Below are 23512 nucleotides of genomic sequence, written 5' to 3' on the forward strand. Positions count from 1 at the left end.
TTTTGAACTTTGTGTCTCACTCTTGTAACTGATAAACAGCAACAAAAGCCACAAAGCAGTGCGCATGCACCAGCCAACAATGGGCCCCTGGTGGTTGATGTCAGCGGAAGACCAATGGAAAGGCAGGGGCAGGGCTGGAGGACCTGGCGGGGCATTTGGCCCTCCGACCAATCACAGTAAATGAGGGACGGGACTAGACTATACCACGTGATCATCCTCACGGTGGGCGCGGATGTGCGGGACGTGTGGATGGAGAGCTGTTGGTAAGGAAAGAAATAAACAGCAGGAAGTGGGACGGAAATGGTGTTGGTATGGGCTGAGAGGTTTTACAAACATTTAGTGCACATCGGAAAATACAAATTTGAAACTTACAGTCCCGTTTTTGCAGTAAACTGGAAAATAACCTCATCGTGTGATTGCCGCCATCTTTATTCGGGGCAAAGATTCACTTGGCACATGCGTGGCCGCCAGCTTTGTCGGGGGCAAAGTTCAGAGGGGTGTATGTAGAGCCCTCCCTGGTAGAGAGTCATAGGGCAGGATTTACCTAGAGCACATTTAAACCCAGAGAAATGGATTTTTTTTTCTGGATTTGTTTCTTCATCCATTTAAATGATTTGGATGTGAATAGAGCCAATACGTTTCGTAGGTTTGCAGATGACACCAAAATTGGAGGTATTGTGGACAGTGATAAAGATTGTCTCAGAATACAATGGGATAATGATCAGATGGGCCAATGGGCTGTGGAGTGGCAGATAGGCTTTAATTTAGATAAATGTGAGGTGCTGCATTTTAGAAAAGCAAATCAGAGCAGGACTCACACTGAATTGTAAGGTCTTGGAGAGTCTTGCTGAACAAAGAGACTTTGGAGTGCATGTTCATAGCTCCTTGAAAGTAGAGTCACAGGTAGATAGGATAGTGAAGAAATTGTTTGGTATTCTTCCCTTTGTTGGTCAGAGCATTGAGTAAAGGAGCTGTACAGGACATTGGTTGGGCCACTTTTGGAATATGGTGCGCAATTCTGGTCTCCCTGTTATCAGAAAGAGGCACTGAAACATGGAAGGCTTGAGAATTGATTTTGTAAGGATGTTGCCAGGGTTGGAGGATTTGAGTTGCAAGGAGAGGCATAATAGGCTGGGGCCATTTTCCCTGGAGTGTCATAGGCTGAGGTGTGATGTTGAAGAGGTTTATAAAATTGTGAGGAGCATGGATAGCGTAAATAGACAAAGTGTTTACCCTGGGGTGGTGGAGCCCAGAACTAGAGGATATAGGTTTAGGGTGAGAGGAGAAAATTCAAAAGGTGCCTAAAGGGAAACCAAAATTGTAACATTTAAAAGGCATTTGAATAGGAAGGGTTCAGAGGGATGTCGGTCAATTGCTGGTAAATGGGAATAGTTTAGGTTAGAATATCTGGTTTGCATAGATAGGTTGGACTGAAGAGTCTGTTTTTGTGCTAGACATTTCTGACTGTGGGATCATAAAAGTGAACACTGCTCTGATTCACCTCTGGGCTCCTTGATGTCCACTTGTTCGTTATCTAGCTTCCTCAGTCTCACATGAGTGTATTTTTGCCATGTTTAGTATTTTACTACTACGTTCACAGATCTTTTTGTAAATGGATTGTCCACTGCTGCCTGACTCTTGACCGTATGCTGCTCCATTATCAGGTTATTTTTTCCACAATATCTTTGACAGTCAAGAATTCTTTTTTCCAATAGTGAGTGGATTTTTCTTCCATTTCTGACAGTCAAATTCTGCACCATTTTCATTCCCTATAATTCATATTGCACTCCCTGAAACATCATGTGTATTTCTCCTTCCACAGATACCAGTGATCATTACCAAAGCCCTGTTGCCTGTGGAGAGGGTGATGTTCGACTTCCTTGTACAGCTGCAGTTTGAATGGTGAAGGCGCTCCCACAACGTGGTTGGGTAAGAGACATTACAGATTATTCACTCAGCGATAGTGAAAAGTCGAAGATATCTGTACAAATCAACATGTTTTTAATTTCACAAAAATATTGAAAACTTTTGACATAAGGCCACAGCTGGAGAATATTATGTCCGGTGACCAAAACCATTGCCAAATAAGCAATTTTTCAGGAATGCCTTAAAGGAAGAAAGCAGATGTTAGAGGGTGGGAATTCCAGACCGTGTTGCCTTGGAATCTATAGAAACAGTCACACAGCTGAACTCAAATAAACACATCATTGGGAGTCTAAACTAAAATGAGTTATTGAGATGTGAAAGTGTGTCTGTTGCATGGAGATAGGAATGATTACAGCCAGGAATTAAATCAAGTGTGTGAAAGTAAATTGTTGTTGCTTATAAATGGGAGCCTTTTGATGGATCAGCAAGTTCTAGTACAAGTGAACACTTGGGCGGTAGAGCTTTCAATATTCTGGAGATTATAGGGAGGGTGATTGTGGGATGCTGGCCAGGAGTGGGTTTAGATCATGAAATCTAGAGTTAACAAAATGAATGAATGAGAGTTTCAGTAAATGAGCTGAGACTGTGGTGAGTTCAGGTGATATCACTGAAGTAGAAATAGTGGTCTTGGAGTGGGAATGGGCTATCACCCTCACCTCACCTCTGGAATTCAGCTGTTTGTCAGTTTGTGAATCAAGTCTGCAACAAGATCAGGAGCTGAGTGGCCCTGGCAGAACCCAAACTGGGTGTCACAGAAGGTTATTGCTGAGCAGCTGCGTGACAGCACTGTTGGTGACTCCTTCCATCACTTCACTGCTGAGGGAGTGTGGACTGATGGAGGGAAATTGGCTGGGTTGGCTCTGTCCTGCGTTTTTGTGTTGAACATCCCTGGGAAATGTTCCACAATGTCAGTAGGTGCCAGTGCTGGACTTGTCTTGGTGGGCAGCAAGTTCTGGAGCACAGCCATCAGTATTATTGCCACAATGTTGGTAGGGCCGACAGCCTTTACTCTCCTTCTCCATTTCTTGATCTGATTTGAAATAAGTTTTCAACCAAGTTGATTCATATCTGTGATGTCAGGGACCAATGGAGAAGGCTCATCCACTTGGCACTGCTGGCTGAAGATTGCTGCAAATGCTGTTGTCTTGTCTGTTGCCTGGATGTGTGAGACCCCTCCATCAGTGAGGGTGGGGATATCTGTGATGCTTCCTGCAGTGAGTTGTTTAATTGCCCATCACCATTCCTGACTAGGTGTGGCAGAACTGCAGAGTTCAGATCTGATCCATTGGTTGTTGGATCACAGTTCTATTTGGTGTTGCTTGCGCTGTTTGGCATGCAGGTTGGGTAGCTTCACCAGGTTGGCACCACACTTTTAGGTATGCCTGGTATTGTTCCTGGCATGCCCTGCGGAACTCTCCATTGAGCCAGGGTTGATCCACTGGCTTGATGTTAATAGTTGAATGGGGGATATACCAGGCCATGAGGTTTCAGATTGGGCTGGAGTACAGTTCTGCTGTTTTGGCCCACAGTGAGACAGAAGTTGCAGGGTCAAGAGGGCTAATAGTGTTGTATTTTCCAGTGCATTGGTAGCTGCAATGTGGTCCATACAGTTTCATTCCTTTGTTGAGACTGTGCAGTGATTAATACAATGAGTGATTTGATGGACCATTGTCAGGAATTCAACTTTTTAATAAAGGTTTTGTGGTTTACACATGAAAGAAGTGAAACTATCATGGTATTCGAACAGATGAAAGACTCAACAGACAATCAAGGTATTTTTCAATGGATAATTTCAGTTACATCACACTACATTTTTGCTATAAATTCTGTGCCTTAGAATTGTGCCCTCCACAATCACCTGATGAAGGAGCGTCGCTCCGTTAGCTAATGTGCTTCCAATTAAACCTGTCGGACTATAACCTGGTGTTCTGTGATTCTTAACTGAGAATATGACAGCACTACTAACAGGGCTGCATGTAAACAGGCTCAGTGCAGTTAATCAATACATTCGGAAGGATTTCCTCCAAGTTTGATGACACAATATTCGTCAAATCCGTCAACTTCAATCTGCAATGTTGTTATTAACAAAAACTTCAGGCTGACACAAAGCTCCCCACCCCACTGCAATGTGGTAACTGGGCCCGGCCCAGGAATTGGAACTGGGACAATTGTGGATTGTGATCTCAAAGGAAGTGAGCAAACACAATTCTGACAGATTAGTCCTCAAAGATGAGTAGCAAGTTTGAGACAAGGCCAGTGGTATACCATCTTGCACGTAGCTTAATTGCATTTCTTATTTACAGTCGTGTTTTGCAAAGTATAAAGAACTATGTGTTTTTTTTCATGGTTGGGGAGTTATATCCCAGTTGATCACAGTTGCTGCCTCTCGCTCCCCAAGTCAAATCATAGGATCGAAAACAAAACAATAAACTGCAGGTGCTGGAGATCTGAACCCAGAAACAAGTGCTGGAGAATCTGAGCAGTTCTGAGGGCATCGGTGAAGAGAAATAATGTTACATTTCAAGTTTACTGACTCTTCCTCTGAATGGACAAATGGTCATGAGACTTGGAGCTTACAATGTTTTCCCCCCTCAAAGATGCTGCAGGGCCTGCGGTTCTCCAGCACTGTGCGTTCTATATTGAACTTTATTTACAAACAGATCGGAAAAATACTGATCTCCAAAAGTGAAAGGTTCAATGCAAACATGAGCATAGTTTCCACACTTGAGTTACACAAGCACGTCTCGGTTTAAAAACAAGATTTAACTCAAATTGACATTCCATCTCAAAATTAGCCGAGTTACACCAGTAATAAAGCTCATCCACCCAATGAGGCACTTCAGCACAACATCCTGCAGTGTTGCACACAGCCAATTTTACCAAAGAATGATCACATGTCACAAAATTGAAGGCCAAGAGCATGTCTCTTTAAAGGAGCTGAAGTCAAACTCTCAATTTTTGGAAGGATTTTTATTAAAGCTGATTGAACATTTAAATCTCAGAGCATAATCTTTGTTTAAAAAAGCAAAGTGTGTGGGAAACATCCCACATCTTGGTAAAGGTTCAGTTCGGCCTGATACAAAGGTCAAGCAAACATCACACTTTCCATTCACTTCTACTACATCACAGTTCTTCAGGATTTAAAGTATTTTATAAATTGTTTGTAAAATCATTTGTCACATTAAAGAACTGGACAATAAATGTCATTGTATGCAATAAGAGTGAAGCCTGTGACAGCAGATTGAGCTTTGGAGGGCAGTATGTGCACTTTCTAAATTCTGGGAGCACTTTGGGAGACTGCTCCCAGATGGTGATAATGAGCATATCTGGAATGCACTGTTCAGATTTGGGAATCCTTGGGAGACAATCTGTGGTTTCACTAATACTTGGTTTGCGTTGTTGGTGTACAGTAAGCAATTCATAAAGTTACTTATGTATTGTTGTTGACTACCTGAATGGTATTCAAATCTGCCAGGTTACCTTCAATAGTGTGAATGCATCTATTGGAAATATTTGGAATATTCCAGAACTGCCCAGTGCTTGGCAAATTCAGGGGGGATAAAAAATCACTGAGTAATTTGAAATTAAGAATCCAAGAGGACTTAACCACTGAAGTATTCAATTCAAATAGTTAAATGGAGTGCTCACATTTAAATTACCTCTTATCCATAGGAATGGATGGACTGACAGAATTGGGATCAAATTCCTAGCTGGGGAGTGTGAAATGTGTTTTCATAAAGTCACCTGCATTTATCAACAATAATTTGGCAAGCTCGGAAATTTAAAAAACAATACGAGCTTCATTGCTGCTCCAGTCGGTTCCTAAGCTCTGTGAAAAAAATAACAATGTTCAGGTTTATTGTTTACAGTCTGAAACATGTGTTCCTTCTACAGATCTTGCAAGTTTCCCCAATGCGCATAGTCCATCTAAATGATGTTGCTAACTTTGGCCAACTCATTTCTTTCCTAGCCTCGAGAGCCTGAAGAGTGACCAGAAGCAATTACTCCCCATATGTGGGAACATTACCAACGAGGAATTTTTTCTTCAGCATTGACTTCCATATATTCAGTGCCCAGAAAAAATAAAAAGCTTGTTACCTTTTATAGAGCAATGATTCAGTGGGAGTAAAACACCAACATTTTCTTGCTTAACAATCACGCTGCCTACATTTAAACATGAACACTTCTTAATAGTTCACTAGATCCTAATGAAATATTTTGTGCAAAACAAATCACATGATACATAGTTATTCAGATAATAAAACAAGTTTGTTCATTGAAGAACCCAGAGGAAAAGGTCATGAAATAATGTGAGTTTGATACACCTCAATCATCATTTCAAGTGCATTCTCTGCATAAATTCTCCTTTTCCTCCTAGAAGTATTCAACTTCTTGAATAATTGAGAGAATGAAGTCACAGTTGTACAACACAAAATCAGACCCTTCAGTCCAACTTGCCCATGCTGACCAGATATCAAAAATTAATCTAATCCCATTTGCCAGCATTTGTTCCATATCCATCTTAAACCCTTTCTACTGATTATCAGTTTTATTTTACTTTATCAGCACTTCAAATACTGACATTTTCTTCTCCCATCATTGGCTAAAGAAATCATAAGTTCATTCATCCAAGTTAATTTTGTAATCTTTCACAAAGAAACAAGTGAGAACAACATATAGCTGAGTGCAAAACAAAATACTACAGCTGTGTGATATCTGGAAACACTCTAAAGCTGAGGCACTGATACTGCACAAGTTTGTCAGCACGGTTTCAATTATTGACAATAATTTAGTAATGTCTTAGCCTTCACATAGTTAAGGTAAATGTGAGATATCTGAATTTCATGAATTCAGATTAAACCAAGAATAATTTTTGTTGATCAAAGGAGAAAGTGATGACCAAAAAAGCTGGACATCAGAGTCGAAAAGTGTCATGCTGGAAAAGCACAGCAAGTCAGGCAGCATCCGAGAAGCAGGAGAGTTGATGTTTCGGGCAAAAGCCCTTCATCAGGAATCACAATCTTCAGAAAATTAACTGGCATAAACTTATGCCAATGCATATGTAGAACGGGTCAGAGCATGTTACTATCAGATTAGAGACTAATTTCAGATTTGGTACCATTCAGTGCAACATTTTAGTATGATATTTACATATGTACATAAAAGAGAAGTTGTCTAAAATTACAAGCTCTAGAATGATTATACGATTAAACCTGGAAATAAAGCTGGTGAACAAGAATGGCAAAGTGAAGTCCCATCAGTGGCGCCTTGGGCAGTGTCAGGTAAGAATTTGACAACAGAGTTGCCACTTTGGTGTAACCTGCAGTCTGGCCAAATTGCAGCAAATATCTGTTCAATTTTATCTGCAAACTATTGCATGCAAAATCCTCCTTGCACAATAATGAGGCAGCATTTTGGGATGTCATTTTTAAAATATATTATTTTCAAAGTTACTCACAATTAAGAGTGATCACTTGGTGCTGTCTGCATAACACAGTCCGAAAAGGAATAAACAGAAAAAAACATTATAACCCAAATTCAGAGTCATTGATTATTGCATGGGTCCAGCATTTATAAGTAATCGATTTTTAAAATTAATACAGATACATTTACAAACTATATTGGAGTACAGTCAAGTTTCTTACTGAACACTGACAGGATTGGACAGAGTCCGCATGGATTTAAGAGAGGGGAATCATACTTAGCAAATCTACTGAAAGAATCTACAGAGTTGAATATTAAAGAAAAAAATTGCAGGACATTTAGAAAAGCTTATCATTAAACATGGGAGACTGGGTTTTGTGAAAGAGAAACTATATTTGACAAATTTACGACAGTTCATTGAGGAGACAACAAGCAGGGCTGATAAAGGGCAATCCAATGATGTTCTGTATTTGGATTTTAAAAATGTAAATTATAAGGTGCTACATAAAAGTTAATTGCACAATTTAGGAGCTCATGGTATTGGGGTAATGTATTAGCATGGACTCAGGATTGGTTAACCACACTGGCTTTTGCTGAGTCCTCACTTGGAGTACTGTATACAATGTTAGCTCCCATATTTAATAAAGGATAAACCAACACCTGAGACCATTCAAAAAAGATTCACTTAGCTGCTTTGAGGACGAAAGGGTTGACATATCAAGAATAGATAAGCAGGGGTGATCTTATGGAAACAAGATTCTGAGGAGCTTGACAGGGTAGATGTTAACTCGATCTTCTAGCACCAGTGAAGTCTCAAAACAGGGGACATTACATAAGGGAACATTCATTTTAGAAAAAGTAAAGAATTTTTTCTCTCAGTGAATGGCTAGAGTTTTCTCGCCCAAACAATTGTGAAAGTTAAATGTGGGAGGGGAATGGTTGGGTTACTCTTCAGAGGGTTGTTCTGGCTTGTTGGGCTGAAGGGCCTGTTTCTACACAGTAGGGAATCTGTGATTCTATCTCAAATTATTTTAAAAGACGGCAGATAGATTTTTGAAATATTGAGCAGTTGAGGGCTATGCGGATCAAGCATAAAAGAGCTGTTGAGGCCTGGGTTGGCCCAGCTGTGATCTGATAGAATGGGGGAACAAGCTGAAGGTGATGAATGCCCTATTCCTGCTCCGATTCCTTGAGGCTCCATTTCATGTTTTTTTTGTTTCCGAGGAAGAGCGTTATACAATGTGCGAAAGATCTCAGATGTTGTGAAAATGGGGTGTTTATGTAATGATTCAGATGGCATTGATTCATCAATCACAGCTATGCAGTCATGAGTAGGAAGGCAATTCCCTCCATGAATAAAGGAAATCTACTGCAGAGCTCACACAAAGGGAATTCTTACCCTCAGTAAACTCTCCCATCCCATTACCCAACATATCAGCTAAAGCAGGACGCACTGCGCATGTTCTCGCCAACAAAGTGACCCGAAGTTGATTGATGTCAGCACCGGACCAATGAAAGGACGGTGGGCGGTGTTGGAGGACCTGGCGGGGCGGTTGGTCCTCCAAGCAATCAAAGTGAATGATGGGCGGAGCTAAGCTAAACCATGTGATCACGAGGTAAAAACAATGACTGCAGATGCTGGAAACCAGATTCTGGATCAGTGGTGCTGGAAGAGCACAGCAATTCAGGCAGCATCCGAGGAGAGGCAGTGCTGCCTGAATTGCTGTGCTCTTCCAGCACCACTGATCCTAAACCATGTGATCACCCTCGCGCGCGGCGCACAGTCGCTGTAATGAATGCTCGGCAAGATATGGAGAGAAAGGATACGGTAAGGAAAGAACTAAACAGGGAAACGGGAGAAAAACTGTGTTGCTATGAGCGGAGAGGTTTTACAAACAAATTGTGCACGTCGGAAAACACAAATTTGAACGTCCCAGTCCCGTGTTTGCAGTAAATGGGGAATTGCCTCAGCGCGGCTGCAGGCCTGAGTGAGCGCCGCCATCTTTATTCGGGACAACGATTCACTGGACATGTGCACCGCCGCCATCTTTGTAGGGGGCAAGGTGCAGCCAGGCGCATGTGCAGCCTTTCTGTTGTATAGAATCTTTGGGATCATAGCAGTCAATACTGCTCTGATTCATCTCTGGGCCCCCTCATCACCACTTTGTCAATATCTAGCTTCCTTAGTCTCGAACCATGAGTGTATTTTTGACCTGTTTACGACTGTATTATTACTATTATAGACCCTTTGCAAATGAGTTATTCACTGCGGCCCAGCCCCTGACCATGTGCTGCTCTATTATCAGATTACTTTTTTTCTTGAATATTTTTGACAGTCAAGAATTCTTTTTTCCAACAAGCAAGTGTATTTTCCTTTCATTTCTGACTATCAAATTTTGCACCATTTTCATTCCCTGTAATCCATTTTGCACTCCCTCAAACATCAACTGTGTTTCTCCTTCCACAGATACCAGTGATTAATGCCAAAGCCCTGTTGCTTGTGGAGAGGGTGATGTTTGACTTTCTTGTACAGCTGCAGTTTGTGTGGTGAAGGTGCTCCTACAATGTGGTTGGGTAAGTGGCATTATAGATTATTCATTACAGCAACAGTGATGATTTGAAAATAATGTCAAATCAACAACAGTTTGTATTTTTATTATCATGCTTATAATTTCACAAAAAATACTATTGAGAACTTTAGACATAAGGCCAGAGATGGAGATATTAGGTCAGGTGACCAAAAGCAGGTTTTGAGGGATGTCTTCAAGGTGGAAAGCAGACCTGAGAGGTTTTGGCTGCGAATTTCAGACCATGCTGCTTCAGCAACTGTAGAAACAGCCACACAGATGAAGTAATGAATTAACAAATGGTTGGGAGTCTCAAAGAAAATGGGTTGTTGAGGTCTCAAAGTGTGTGTGGTGCAGGGAGCTAGGGATTATCACAGCCAGGAATTAAATCAAGTGTGAGAAATTTAAATTGAGGGATATTGGCCACATGCTGGCAGGTGAGACTAGATTGGGTTGGGATATCTGGTTGGCATGGACGGGTTGGACCGAAGGGTCTGTTCCCATGCTGTACATCTCTATGACTCTATGTTGTTGCTTATGAATAGGAGACTTTTGATGAATCAACAAGCAGATATTTAGATGTTCTTGAGATTACAGGGAGGTTGAATGTGGGAAGTTGGCCAGGGAGTGAGTTTGGATAATGAAGCCTAGAGATAACACAATGTGGATGAAAGTATATGAGCTGAGACAAGGGTGAAATCAGCTTGAAATAGTGGTGTTAGAGTGGGACTGAGCTATCACCCTCACCTCACCTCTGGGATTCAGCTGGTTGTCAGGTTGTGAATCAGGGCGGTAACACAATCGGGAGCTGAGTGGCCCTGGTGGTGCCTAAAATGAGTGTCACTCAGCTGACTGTTGCAGAGCAGCTGCTGATTGATTTCCCGTTAATGACATTTTCCATCACTTTACTGCTGATCGAGTGTAGACTGTTGGAGGGAAATTGCCTCGGTTGGATTGCCCTGTGTTTTTGTGTTGAACATCCCTGGGCAATGTTTTGCATTTTTGGTAGATGCCAGTGCTGGAGCGGTACGTGGCTTGGTGGGTGGCAAGTTCTGGAGCGCAAGCTATCGGTATTATTGCCAAAATGTTGGCAGAATCATAGCCTTTGCACTACTTAACCATTTCTTGATGTTATTCAAACTCAGTCGAACTGACATCTGTGATGTTAGAAGCCACTGGAGAAGGCTGAGATGGATCATCTCACTTTACACTTCTGGATGCAGATTGCTGCAAATGCTGTCATCTTATCTGGTGCATGGATGTGTGAGGCCCCTCCATCAGTAAGGGTGGGGATTTCTGTGATGCTTCCTCCAGTGAGTTGTTTAATTGTTCATCACCGTTCACAACTGGGTGTGGCAGAACTGCAGAGTTCCGATCTGTTCCTATGGATGTAGGATCACGTAGTTCTGTTGCTTGCTGCTGATGCTGTTTGAAAGGCAGATGGTCCTGTTTGGTAGCTTCACCAGGTTGGCACTTCATTTTTAAGTCAGCCTGGTGCTGCTCATGGCATGCCCTCCTTTACTGTCCATTGTGATGGGTGAGTGCGGGATTTACAACCCCATGAGATTACAGATTGTGCAGGAGTACAGTTCTGCTGCTGTTGATGTTCCACAGTACCTCATAGATACGCTGTTTGAGATCCTACATCTCTTTGAAGTCTGTCCCATTTAGAACGGTAATAGTGCCACTCAACACAGTGGAGGTTTTCTCAACTTTAAACCAAGACTTGTGTCTCCAAAAGGAACGTGTGATTGTCGTTCTTACTGATACTGTCATGGCCAGATGTATCTACAGCTGGTCAATTCATAACAATGAGATCAAGTATGTTTTTCCCTCTTGTTGGTTCCCTCACCACCCGCTGCAGACTCAGTTGAGCAGCTATGTCCTTTAGGACCTGGCCAGCTCAGTCAGTAATTCTGTTGCAGAGCTAGTCTCGATTGTGGACATTGAAATCCTGTACCCAGAGTACGTTTGACACCATTTTGTTGCCTCAGTGCTTCCTCCAAATGTTGTTCAACATGAAGGAGAAGTAATTCATCAGCCAAGGGAGGACGGTACATGGTAATCAGCAGGAGCCATGAGACTCCCAGGGCGAATCCTCCCTGTCTGTACACCACTGTGCCACCACCTCTGTCTGGTCTGTGCTGCCGGTGGGACAGGACATATCCAGAGATTTTAGGAGAAATTGAAGACTGCAGATGCTGGAGGTCAGAGTCGATAGTGTGGTGCTGGAAAAGCACACCAGATCAGACTGATGAAGGGCTGAGGTTCAAAACGTCGATTCTCCTCCTCTGATGCTGCCTGACCTGTTGTGCTTTTCCAGCACCACACTCTCGATATCTAGGATGGTGAAAGTGGTGTCTGGTCTTTGTTTGTAAGGGATCATTCCGTGAGTATGAATATGTCAGGCTGCTTCTTGACTAGTCTGAGGTACAGCTCTCCACATTTTGGCACCAAAAACTAGATGTTAGTGAGGAGGACGTTGCACCATCTAGAGGGCTGATTCTGTGGTTGTAATTTCTAGTGCCTTGTTAGATGCCACATGGTCCATCCAGTTTCATTCCTGTGTTGAGACTTTGCAGTGATTAGTACAGTGAGTCGCTGGCTGGGCTGCTGTCAGGTTGGCAGGATTTTTTTTCACCATTGACAATGGTTTCATGGAAATCAGGAGATTCGTAATTCCAGTTATTTTTTTCGTGAATTCAGATTCTACCATCTGCCAAGATGGGATTCGAACCAGGACTTCAGTCGCTTGTTTTAATATTCTGGATAAAAGCTAAATACATCAGGTTTGTTCACTCATTTTAAATATCACTAACCCTGAATTTGTTTCTTGTAAAACACTGTCCATCATCCTGTCTCCTCTATCCTCCCCTCCAACAACATGAGTGAGGAGCACATGGAGTTTCTCTGTCACCATGACTGAGATAATCCGATCTGCTGCTTCCCTCCCTCCCACTAGCCCACTGAGCCAAACTGCCTCACGTAGTGTTCCTGGTTTTTGTCCTAAACCTACATCTTTCTCCAGTCTCTTGTTAAGCCTTATCAGAGCTCCTCTTTACAATTTACCAAAGCTCGCTAAACCACAGACTTTCCAACACTCTGTCTCCTCCTTCTCACCGATTCACAGATATTGTTCCTTGTTCTGTCTGTCTGTCTTTTCTGGTTATGCCCTTCTCTCCCCTTCTTTGAAAAACTTCCTTTTGACCTCACGGTTTTTGGAAAATCCTGCTCCATTTCCACTCTCCCTTTCCTTTCTGAATTCCTTGCATTTGGTGTCCCTCCAGTATCTATCCTTGCTCTCTCCTGTATCTCACCTACATACTGCCAGGAGTTGACATTGTGAAAAAGCACCATGTTAGGTTTCACATGGACAATGACACTGCCCAGCTCTCCCTCCCCACCATCCCTCTCCATTACTCCACTGTTACTCAGTTACCAAACTGCTTATCACATTCCCACTACTCGATTAGCTGCAGTTTCCTCCAATGAAACATTGTCATGGTTAAACCCATTGCCTTCAGTTGTTATTCCAAATTCCTTTCTCTTACTGCTGAGCCTCTCCCTCTCCCTGGTAACTGTCTGAGGCAGAAATACGTTCTTCACAATATTGCTGTTATATCTGACCCCAAGATGACCTTCTGATCAGACATCTGCACAATCCCAAACACCAGGAATTCCAATCTCTTAAACATTGTTTGTCTCCTCCTCACCCCAGCTTCATTGCTACTGAAACCCCTTACCTGCCTCTGTGTCGCCTTAAACTTGATGAATCTGAAGCAGAACCCTTGATTCCGCGACTGACCCAGAATTTGGTTCCAGACTCCCTTTTCAGTATTAACACTCGGAAACGTCCACTCAGTATTTATCCTGTCAAACCCCTTAAGAATCCCATCTGTCTCAATGAGATCACCTCTCTTTCTCCAAACTCCAGTGAGTAGTGTCCCAACCTGTTCAGCCTTTATTTAAAAGATAATCCCTCCAAACCAGGGATCATCCCAGTGAATCTCCCCTGCTGAAAAATGTGTTGCTGGAAAAGCACAGCAAGTCAGGCAGCATCCAAGGAGCAGGAGAATCAATGTTTCGGGCATAAGCCCTTCAGCTTATGCCCAAAACGTTGATTCTCCTTCTGCTTGGATGCTGCCTGACCTGCTGCGCTTTTCCAGCAACACATTTTTCAGCTCTGATCTCCAGCATCTGCAGTCCGCACTTTCTACGAGTGAATCTTCCCTGAAATGCCTCCAATAAAGTGACACATTTCCTTATCTAAAGGGACCAAAACTGCTCACTTTACTCCAGATATGGTGGTCTCACCACCACTTCCTCACGTTACTCTCAGGTATATACTCCAAACTCTCATACTGAAAACCCTCTGAACAAAACATTCCATTCCCCTTCCTGATGACCTGTTGTAACTATGTACAGTAATCCTGCGCCAGGAGGAGGGGATGGTGTGGGTTTCTAACTTGAACTGAGAGTGACAGATTTTATAAACTTGTATTACAGGATATTACAGGTGGACATTCAGATGGTAATCTCAGTAAATGTTCTGCCAAACTCTGATTGAATTACTCAGTACATCAGGACCTGGATATTCGCATTGTGAGTATTGCATTCCAGATCAATCCCCTTTGCTGCTTAAAATTTCTCCTTTGAATCATCACATTCTCTCAAAAGGTCTCCCCAAACCATCATGTGTTATGTAATCCTTTTATGATGATGTGATGAATGTAATGTTTATTATTCGAATGTGTAATTTTTGTACAAGGATGCCTCAGAGAGGGAGCAGAATATTCTTAAAGGGGAGAATAACCATTTTGAGGGGTGGCTGTTGTTTATTGGTATCAATGACATAGGAATAGAAGAGTTCACATTGTTGGATCATTCGAATCTCTTGTGGGGTAGAATTGACCTCCATCAGAAGGATGGATTTTACCTGCACTGAAAGGGAAGAGTTGCTAGTGCTATTCAGGAGGCATTAAACCAGTGAAGGAATGGAGGTAAACTCAAAAGAGTGAGGAAAGAGCCAAGTCTGAGGCTGGTACAGTTCAGGCGTCAAACAGTCAAGGCAGGCAAAGGCAAGGCACAGAATGAGGTAGGACTGAGCAGTTACACTGCATTTATTTCAATGCAGGAGGCCCGATAGCTCAGGGTATGGTTTTGAACATGGCACTGGGATATTACAGCAATTACAGAGGTATGACTTAAGCTGCTGGTCCTAACCATTCCTAATGTTCCAAGGTATAGATGCTATAGCAAGGATAGAAAGGGGGCAACAGAGCGGGGGGGTGAGGTGGTTTTGATGAGGGATAACATTATGGCTGGGCTTCAGGAGGATATTCCTGGAAGTACATCCAGGCAAGTTGTACAGGTGGAACTGAGAAATAAATAGTCAGCCGGGAATTGAGAAGCAAATTTACTAACAGATCACTTGTCTGTAAGAATAGTATGATTGTATACAAGACTTGACCTTTTTTAATTCATTCACAGGATGAGGGTGTCACTGGCTGGGCCTCAGGGGCAGTTAAGATTCAACCACGTTGCTGTGGGTCTGGAGTCACATGTAGGCCAGACCAGGTAAGGATGGCAGATTCCTTCCCTGAAGGATATTAGTGAATCTCATGGTTTTCTTTTTGCAACAATCAACAATGGATTCATGGTCTTTAATAGATTCTTACTTCCAAATTTTTATTGAATTCACATTCCACTGTCTGCTGTGACGGGATCCAAACTCTGAGCCCCAGAACGTTATCTGGGTGTCTGGATTATCCATCTAGCGATAGTATTACTAGACCATTGGGCAGGGTGAGTGACTGAGGTATCAATGGGGCAGCACATCAGCACCAAATATCCCATGGTCTCTGTGGAACATAGAAAGGGCTGGGGAGGGAGATATATCCCTGGTGGTGGGGTCTGACTGTAGGTAGTGGAAATTGCAGAGGTTAATGCGCTGTATCTGGAGATTCGTGGGGTGGCAGGTGAGGACCGGTGGATTATATTCTTATTGTGGTTGGAAGGGTGGGGGGAAGGTGGAGGTACGGGATGTGGAGGATATGCATTGGAGGGAATTTTTGATCACGTGGGAGGGAAATGCAGTCCTTGAAATAGGAATCCTTTCTGGGATGTCCTGGAGTGGAATTGCTTCTCCTGGAAGCAGATATGGCAGAGGCGGAGGAATTGGGAGTACAAGTTCATGTTTTTACAGGAATATACTCAAGGGAAATCAGATGAGCAAAAAGGGAACATGAAATATCTATAGGAAATGGTTTAAGTAGAATCCAAAGCGATTCTACAAATATATCAAGGATAAAAGAAAAAATAGACAAAGAATACAACTTCTTAACGATCAAGAAGGCCATCTATGGAACAACAAGAGGTGGGAGAGATACTATGCTACTCTTTTCTGGAGAGTTTGGAGAACTTGATACTTAACAACAGTGATAACTTGAAAAGTGTCCATGTTACAGAGGAGGTGGTACTGGATGTCTTAAATGGCATCAAGATGGATAAATCCCTGGGTCCTGATCAGGTGTATCCCAGAAATTTGTGGGAAGCTAGGAAAACAGTGCCCCTCCCTGAGGTATTTATATCATCGTTTGTGACAGGTGAGGTGCTGGAAGACAGGTGTTGTTATTTTAAAAAGGTGGTAAGGAAAGGCCAGGGAACAACAGAACAGGCAGCCTGAAGTCAGTGGTAGGCAAGTTATTGGAAGGGATTCTGAGGGATAGGATTTACATGTATTTGGAAAGACCAGGAAAGATTAAGGATAGTCAACATGACTTTGTGTGAGTAATTCTCTCTTTCTAACTTGATTGAGTTTTTTTGAAGATGTGACAAAGATGATTGATGAAGGTAGACTGTGGACGTTGTCTATATGGACACTGAAAGATGTTCCACAAAGCAGACTGGTTAGCAAGATGAAGTAGTGGAGGCTGATACAATTACAACATTTGAAAGGCATCTGATTGGGTACATGAATAGGAACGGTTTCGAGGGATACGGATCAATAGCTGGGAATAGGATTCCATTAGTTTAGGATTCCTAGTTGGCATGGACAAATTGGACCAAAGGTCTGTTTCTGTGCTGTACATCTCTATGACACGAATAAATGAAAATAAGATGTGTTCCTCTTTTGTAGAGAGCTATCAGAAGCACAGATAATTGTATTTGGAGCTGAGAAGGTTAAGCAGTGAGTTTGACCAGTTGCAAATTTGTGTCTTGGATATTTAATTTGCAGAGAGAAGGGAATTGTGAACAATGCCACAATTTTAGTAACTATTTTCAGGTAATTGGCAAATAATATGTGAACATGTGAACATTATTTTATTCAGTAAAGTCTGAGCATCTGGAACTGTCTGATTGGCAGCTGGACACAGACTCAGCAGTTATTCATAAACAGATTTGGAATTTTACTTTTTAGGGGAAGATTTGGGGGGCTATGGGCAAATGGGAAGGGAATTGGGACAGATGTGCAGCATCTCCAGAGGGAGAGAGTACAGTCCCAATGGGCTGAATAGCCCCCAGCCCCTGTGCTCTGTGATACTGCCCCATTCACTGTGAATGATGAAGCTCTTCCCAGGGCAGAGAGAGGGAGGATCCCACCACTCACCTCACAATGGGCCCCGATGATTGATGTCAGCGCAGGCCAATAGGGGGCAGAGGGCAGTACTAGAGGACCAGGTCGTACCAGTTTGTCTTCCAACCAATTGGAGTGAATGAGGGTATCCTCAAGGCTGGAACTAAAGAAAGGCACATGTAGCAGAGATTTGAGAAACTGGAGGACATGAGATAGGGAGCGTTCTGTGGCTGGTGAGGAATTATATAAATAAGGAAGAGTTGTGAGGCTGGATGAGGTGACAGTGATCAGGAGAGTTGAGGATGGAGGAATTTAGAGTTAGTGAGGATTAGAGTCATAATGTTATACAGCAAGGAAACAGGCCCTGTGGTGCAACCAGTCCATGCCAACTATAATTCCAAACTGAACTAATTGTACCTGCCTCCGCTTGGTCCACATCCATCCAAATATTTCCTATTTATGTACTTATCTGAATGTATTTTAAATATTGTAATTGTATTCACAGCTACCACTTCCTCTGGAAATTCATTCCACACGTATATATTTTTTAAAAATCCTTATGTCTTTTCTCAAACCTTTCTCATTTCTTCTCAAAATGAATGCACCCGAGTTTTGAATCCCCCTCTCCTCCGGCTATTCACCTTATCTGCACTCTTTTTCTGATTTTATAAACCTCTAATAAGGTCACCCCTCAACCTCATGCACTGCAGTGGAAAAAATTCCCAGCCTATCCAGCCTCTCCTTAGAACACAATCCCTCCATTCATGGCAACATGCTGGTAAATCTCTCCTGAACCTGCTCCAATTTAATAATATCCTTCCTATAACAGCACAACCAGAACTGGACAGAGTATTCCAGAAGAGGCCTCTCCAACATCCTGTACGTTCTCAACATAACGTCCCAACTCCTGTACTCAAAGGTCTGAACAATGAAGGTAAGTGTGCTAAGCACCTTAACCACCCTGTCTACATGTAACACAAACTTCCAAGACGTGAAGCCCTCTGTCTCTTCGTTCCCATATCACTACTCAAGGTCCTACTTTTATTGAGTGTCAGTCCTACCCTCGTTTGTTTTATCAAGATGTAATATTTTGCATTTATTCCAATCCAAAAAATTTTCAAGTATAAAGGCAGTAGGAGTATAATTTAAGAAGGAAATCAGGAGGCAAAAAGGGGACGTGAGATAGCTTTGGCGAATAGGGTTAAGGATAATCCAAAGGGCTTTTGTAAATACATTAAGAACAAAAGGCTAACTAGGAGAAAATAGAGATCAGCAAGGCAGTCTTTGTGTGGGGCTTCAGGCGATGGGTGAGATAGGGAAACAAGTACTTTGCATCAGTGTTTACTGTGAAGAAGTACATGGGAGATATAGAATGTGGTGAAATAAATGGTGATATCTTGAAAAATGTCCATATTACAGAGGAGGAGGAGGTGCTGGAAGGAGCTGGTGCAGGGGAAAATGATTCACATTTTTGCATCATTGTGATCTCCTCTGGAGTAGAGTTGACCTGCATAAGAAGGATGGATTGTACCTGATTTGGAAGGTGTCTAATATCTGGGCAGGGAGATTTGTTAATGCTACTCAGGAGGCATTAAACCAGTGAGGGAGTGGGTGTGATTGCAAATAGATAGTGAGAAAAGAGGTATGTCTGAGGCTGGTGCAGTTCTGAGGTCAAATAGTCAAGGCAGGCAAGGGCAAAGCAGAGAATGAGGTCAGACTGAGCAGTTACACTGCATTTATTTCAATGCAAGAGGCCTGACAGGGAAGGCAGGTGGGCTTAGGGTATGGTTTTGAACATGCCACTGGGATATCATGGGTATTCCAGAAAAGTGGCTCAGGGATGGATAGGACTGGCAGCTTAATGTTTCAGAGTATAGATGGTATAGGCAGAATAGAAACGGGGCCAAGAGAGGAGGGGGAGTAGTGTTTTTGATTAGGGATAGCATTATGTTTGAGCTTAGGGAGGATATTCATGGGAGTACGCCCAGTGAAGTTATTTGGGTGGAACTGAGAAATAAGAAAGGGATGATCACCTTATTGGGGTTGTCTGCGTGGATTTCATCCGGGTTCTCTGGTTTCCTCCCACAGTCCAAAGATGTGCAGGGCAGATTGGATTATCCAGGCTGAATTGCCTGTAGTGCTCAGGGATGTGTAGGTTGGGTGGCCCTGGAAAATGCAACGTTACAGGGGGAGGTTAGGAGGCTCTGAGCGTCAGTATCGATGTGATGGGCCGAATGGTCTCATTCCAGACTGTTGGGATTCTGGGATTCTCTGATAATTCTACTAGTTTTAAAATAGTTACAGAAAATAATAGACCAGATTATCCAATTTCGAAACTTAACTTTTCAAAGGTCAATTTTGATGGCACAAGGCAAAAACTTTCATCTGACCCCTCAAACCTGCTCTGCCATTCAATAAGGTCAGGGTTGATCTTTTCATGGCCTCAGCTCCACATTCCTGCTCTCTCACCATAACCCTTAATTCCTTTCCTGTTCCTTAAAGGCAAATAAAGTTGATAGCTCATCTGCTTCACTCAGCAGGGAATTCCACAGATTCACAACCCTTTAGCTGAAGAAGTTACTCCTGAACTCAGACCTAAATCTGCTCCTCCTTATTTTGATGCTATGTTCTCTAGTTTCACCCACCCCTGGTGAACATAAACTCCCTGCTTCTATCTTTCTTACTCCCTTCATAATTTTGTTTTTTTTACCCCATCCAACCTCCCATTCTTCTAAATTACAATGAGTATAGAACCAGTTTTCTCAATCTCTCCACATAGACCAACCCTCAACTCCAGGCCCAAACTTGTGACCCTCCTCTGCACCCCCTCCAGTGCTAGTACATCTTTGCTGAAGTAAGGAGACCAAACCTGTACCCAGTACTCCAGGTGTGGCCTGTACAGCTGCAGCATAACCATCCCTCTAGCAATGAAGGACAATATTCCGTTCACTGCCTTAATTACCTGCTGCACCTGCAAACCAACTTCCTGTGATTCATGCACAAGGACACCCAGATCCCTCTGCACAGCAGCATGCTGAAGGTTTTCACTATTTCATCATCCAGTTTGCTGTTAGTTCGACCAAAATGGATGACCTCACATTTCCCAACATTGTCCTCCATCTGCCAGATCCTTACCCACTCACGTAACCTATCTGTATCCCTGTGCAGACTTACGGTGGCCTCTGCACACATTGCTCTACCTCATCTTTGTATCAAATCTGAACTCTGACACCGTACACTTGGTCCTCAACTCCAAAACATTTGTGTAAATTGTAAACAGTTGTAGTGCCAACACTAATCCAAACTCACATTTATCCCCATTCTTTACTTTTTGTTGGTTAACCCATCCTGTATCCCTGCTAATACATTACCCATAATGCCGTGCAGCCTTTATCTTATACAGCAGCCTTTCATGTGGCAACTTGTCGATTACTTTCTGGAAATCCAGATACACCACATCCACCGGGTCCCCCTTGTCCAACGTATTTGTGATGTCCTCAAATAGTTCATGTAAATGTGTTAAACATGAGCTGCCTTTCATGAATCCATGCTGTGTCTGCTCAATGGGATAGTTTCTACCCAGATAACTCGCTACTACTTCCTTGAGAGGTTCAAGCATTTTCCCCACTACAGAAGTTAAACTAATGGGTGTTTTTTTTTTAAATAGTGGCATCACATTTGCAGCTTTCCAATCTGTCAGATACGTCCCAGAGTCCAGCAAATTTTCGCGAATTATCATGAACACATTTGCTATTTTCCCGGCCATCTCTTTTTGCCCCTGGGATGCATTCCATCACGGCCAGGCGCCCCTTTTACCTTTAGGCTGTTACCTTTCCCAACACTTCCTCTTTACTGAGAATGATTGATTCTCTGTCCACATCTGCCATTGCCTCCATAGACCTGTAAAAATGAGACAATGAGAGTACACAGACAGTATATTCCTGTTAAGGCCAAGGCTGGGAAGTGTAGAGAATGCTGCCTGTCGAGAGAAATTGAGGCTCTGGTCAAGAAAATGAAGGAGGGATATGGCAGGTACAGACAGCTGGGTTTGAGTGGATCCCTGGAGGAGTATAGAGACAGTAGGAGAATACTTGAGGGAAACCAGGAGGGCAAAAAGGGGACAAGCGATGGCTTTGGGAAATAGGTTTAAGGAGAATCCAAATAGATTCTAGAAATACACTAAGGACAAAGAGTGACCAGGCAGAGAATAGGGACCCTCAAAGACCAACAAGACTGACTATGGAACCCCAGGAGTTTGGAAAGATTCTATATGAATATTACACATTGGTTTTTACTGAAAAACGATGTGGAAGCTAGAGAATTTGCACAAATAAATAGTGATAACTTGGCAAGTGTCCATGTTACAGAGGAGGATACCCTGAATGTCTTAAAATGGATAAAGGTGGATAAATCCCTGGGACCTGATCAGATGTATCCCAGAAATTTGTGGGAAGCTAGGGAAGTGATTGTTGGGCCCCTCCCTGAGATATTTGTGTCATCAATAACCACAGGTGAGGTGCTGGAAGATGTGTGCCATTATTTGAGAAAGGTGGTAAGGAAAAGCCAGGGAACTATAGACCGGTGAGCCTGTAGTCAGTGGCAGGCAAGTTGTTGGAAGGGATTCTAAGGGACAGGATTTGCATGTAATTGGAAAGGCAAATAATTGGGGAGAATCAGCATGGCTTTGTGCATGGACATCGTTAACTCGGACTTCAGGAAGACACAATGTTCCACATAACAACAGACTGGTTAGCAAGTTCAACATCATAGAATACGGGGAGAACTAGCTATTTGGATAAAATTCATCACAGAGACATACAGCACAGAAACAGACCCTTCGGTCCAACCCATCCATGCCAACCAGATATTCCAGCCCAATCTAGTCCCACCTGCCAGCACCTGGCCCATTTTCCCCCCAAATCTTTCCTATTCATATACCTATGAATGTTACAATTGTACTCGCCTCCACCACTTCCTCTGGCCACTCATTCCACACACGTACCACCCTCTGTGTGTAAACGTTGCCCCTCAGGTCTCTTTTATATCTTTCCCCTCCACCCTAAACCTATGCCCTCTAGTTCTGGAAGCCCCCACTCCAGGGAGGAGACTTTGTCTATTTATCTTATTTATCCTGTCCATGCCGTTCATGATTTTATGTTTCTCTGTGAGGTCACTCCTCAGCCTCCGACACGCCAGGGAAAACAGCCCCAGCCTATTCAACCTCCCCCTGTCGTGATTTCGACCAGGAGCAGATTTGTCTCCAGGATATTTAGTTGACAGAGAGGGAAAGTAGAAAGTTTGTCACAATTTTTAGTAACTGCATTCATGTAACTGGCAAATAATGCAAGGTAAAAATGAGAAGATTATTTTACTGAGTCAGTTCTGAGCATCTGGAACAGTTTGAACAAGAGCTGAATGCAGATTCAACAGTTAGTGTCAAAACAAATGTGGAATTCAACTTTTTAAGGAAAGATTTGGAAGGCTATGGACAGTTGGGAGGGGAGTTGGGACAGATTTGCAGCATCTGCAGAGGGAGAGAGTACAGCCCCAATAGGCTGACTAGCCCCCAGCCCCTATACCCTGTGATAATGCCCCATTCGCTGTGAATGATGAAGCTCATCCCACCGCAGAGCCATCGAGCCATAGAGATGTACTGCACAGAAACAGACCCTTCTGTCAAACTCGTCCATGCTGACCAGATGTCTTAACCTAATCAAGTCCTATTTGCCAGCACTTGGCATATATCCCTCTATACCCTTTCTATTCATATACCCATTCAGATGGGGTAATTGTACCAGGCTCCACCACGTGTCCTGACCGAAAATTCAATGCATGTAGCAACCTCTGATTGACAGAAGCCCGTTAGGTCCCTTTTAAATATTTTCCCTGTCAACTTAAACCTCTCGTTCTGGACCTGTCTATTTATCCCATTCATGCCCCTCATGATTTTATAAAACTCAATGAGGTCACCCTTCAGCCTCCAACACTTATGGGAGGATCCCACCAACATGACACAATG

The 23512-nt window shown here is 42.9% G+C and overlaps 1 long non-coding RNA gene across 3 annotated transcripts in view; it reads left to right on the top strand.

Moving 5' to 3' along the window:
* Positions 1-9070: 9070 nt before the first annotated feature.
* LOC148138578 (uncharacterized) overlaps positions 9071-23512 on the top strand; it is a 43258-nt gene continuing 28816 nt past the window's right edge. For 2 of the 3 annotated variants that reach the window (XR_015753947.1, XR_015753948.1), the window contains exons 1-5: positions 9071-9178; positions 9818-9924; positions 12624-12706; positions 14424-14519; positions 15408-15494. This is a non-coding gene — a long non-coding RNA (uncharacterized LOC148138578). Of the gene's footprint in view, positions 9179-9817; positions 9925-12623; positions 12707-14423; positions 14520-15407; positions 15495-18322; positions 18429-23512 lie in introns of those variants that run through there. The other variant, XR_015753949.1, reaches the window with a different exon arrangement.

The sequence above is a fragment of the Chiloscyllium plagiosum genome, unplaced genomic scaffold, assembly GCF_037043375.1.
Source record: "Chiloscyllium plagiosum isolate Xiang-an unplaced genomic scaffold, Cpla_swu_hap1 HiC_scaffold_40, whole genome shotgun sequence".
Lineage (NCBI taxonomy): Eukaryota > Metazoa > Chordata > Chondrichthyes > Orectolobiformes > Hemiscylliidae > Chiloscyllium > Chiloscyllium plagiosum.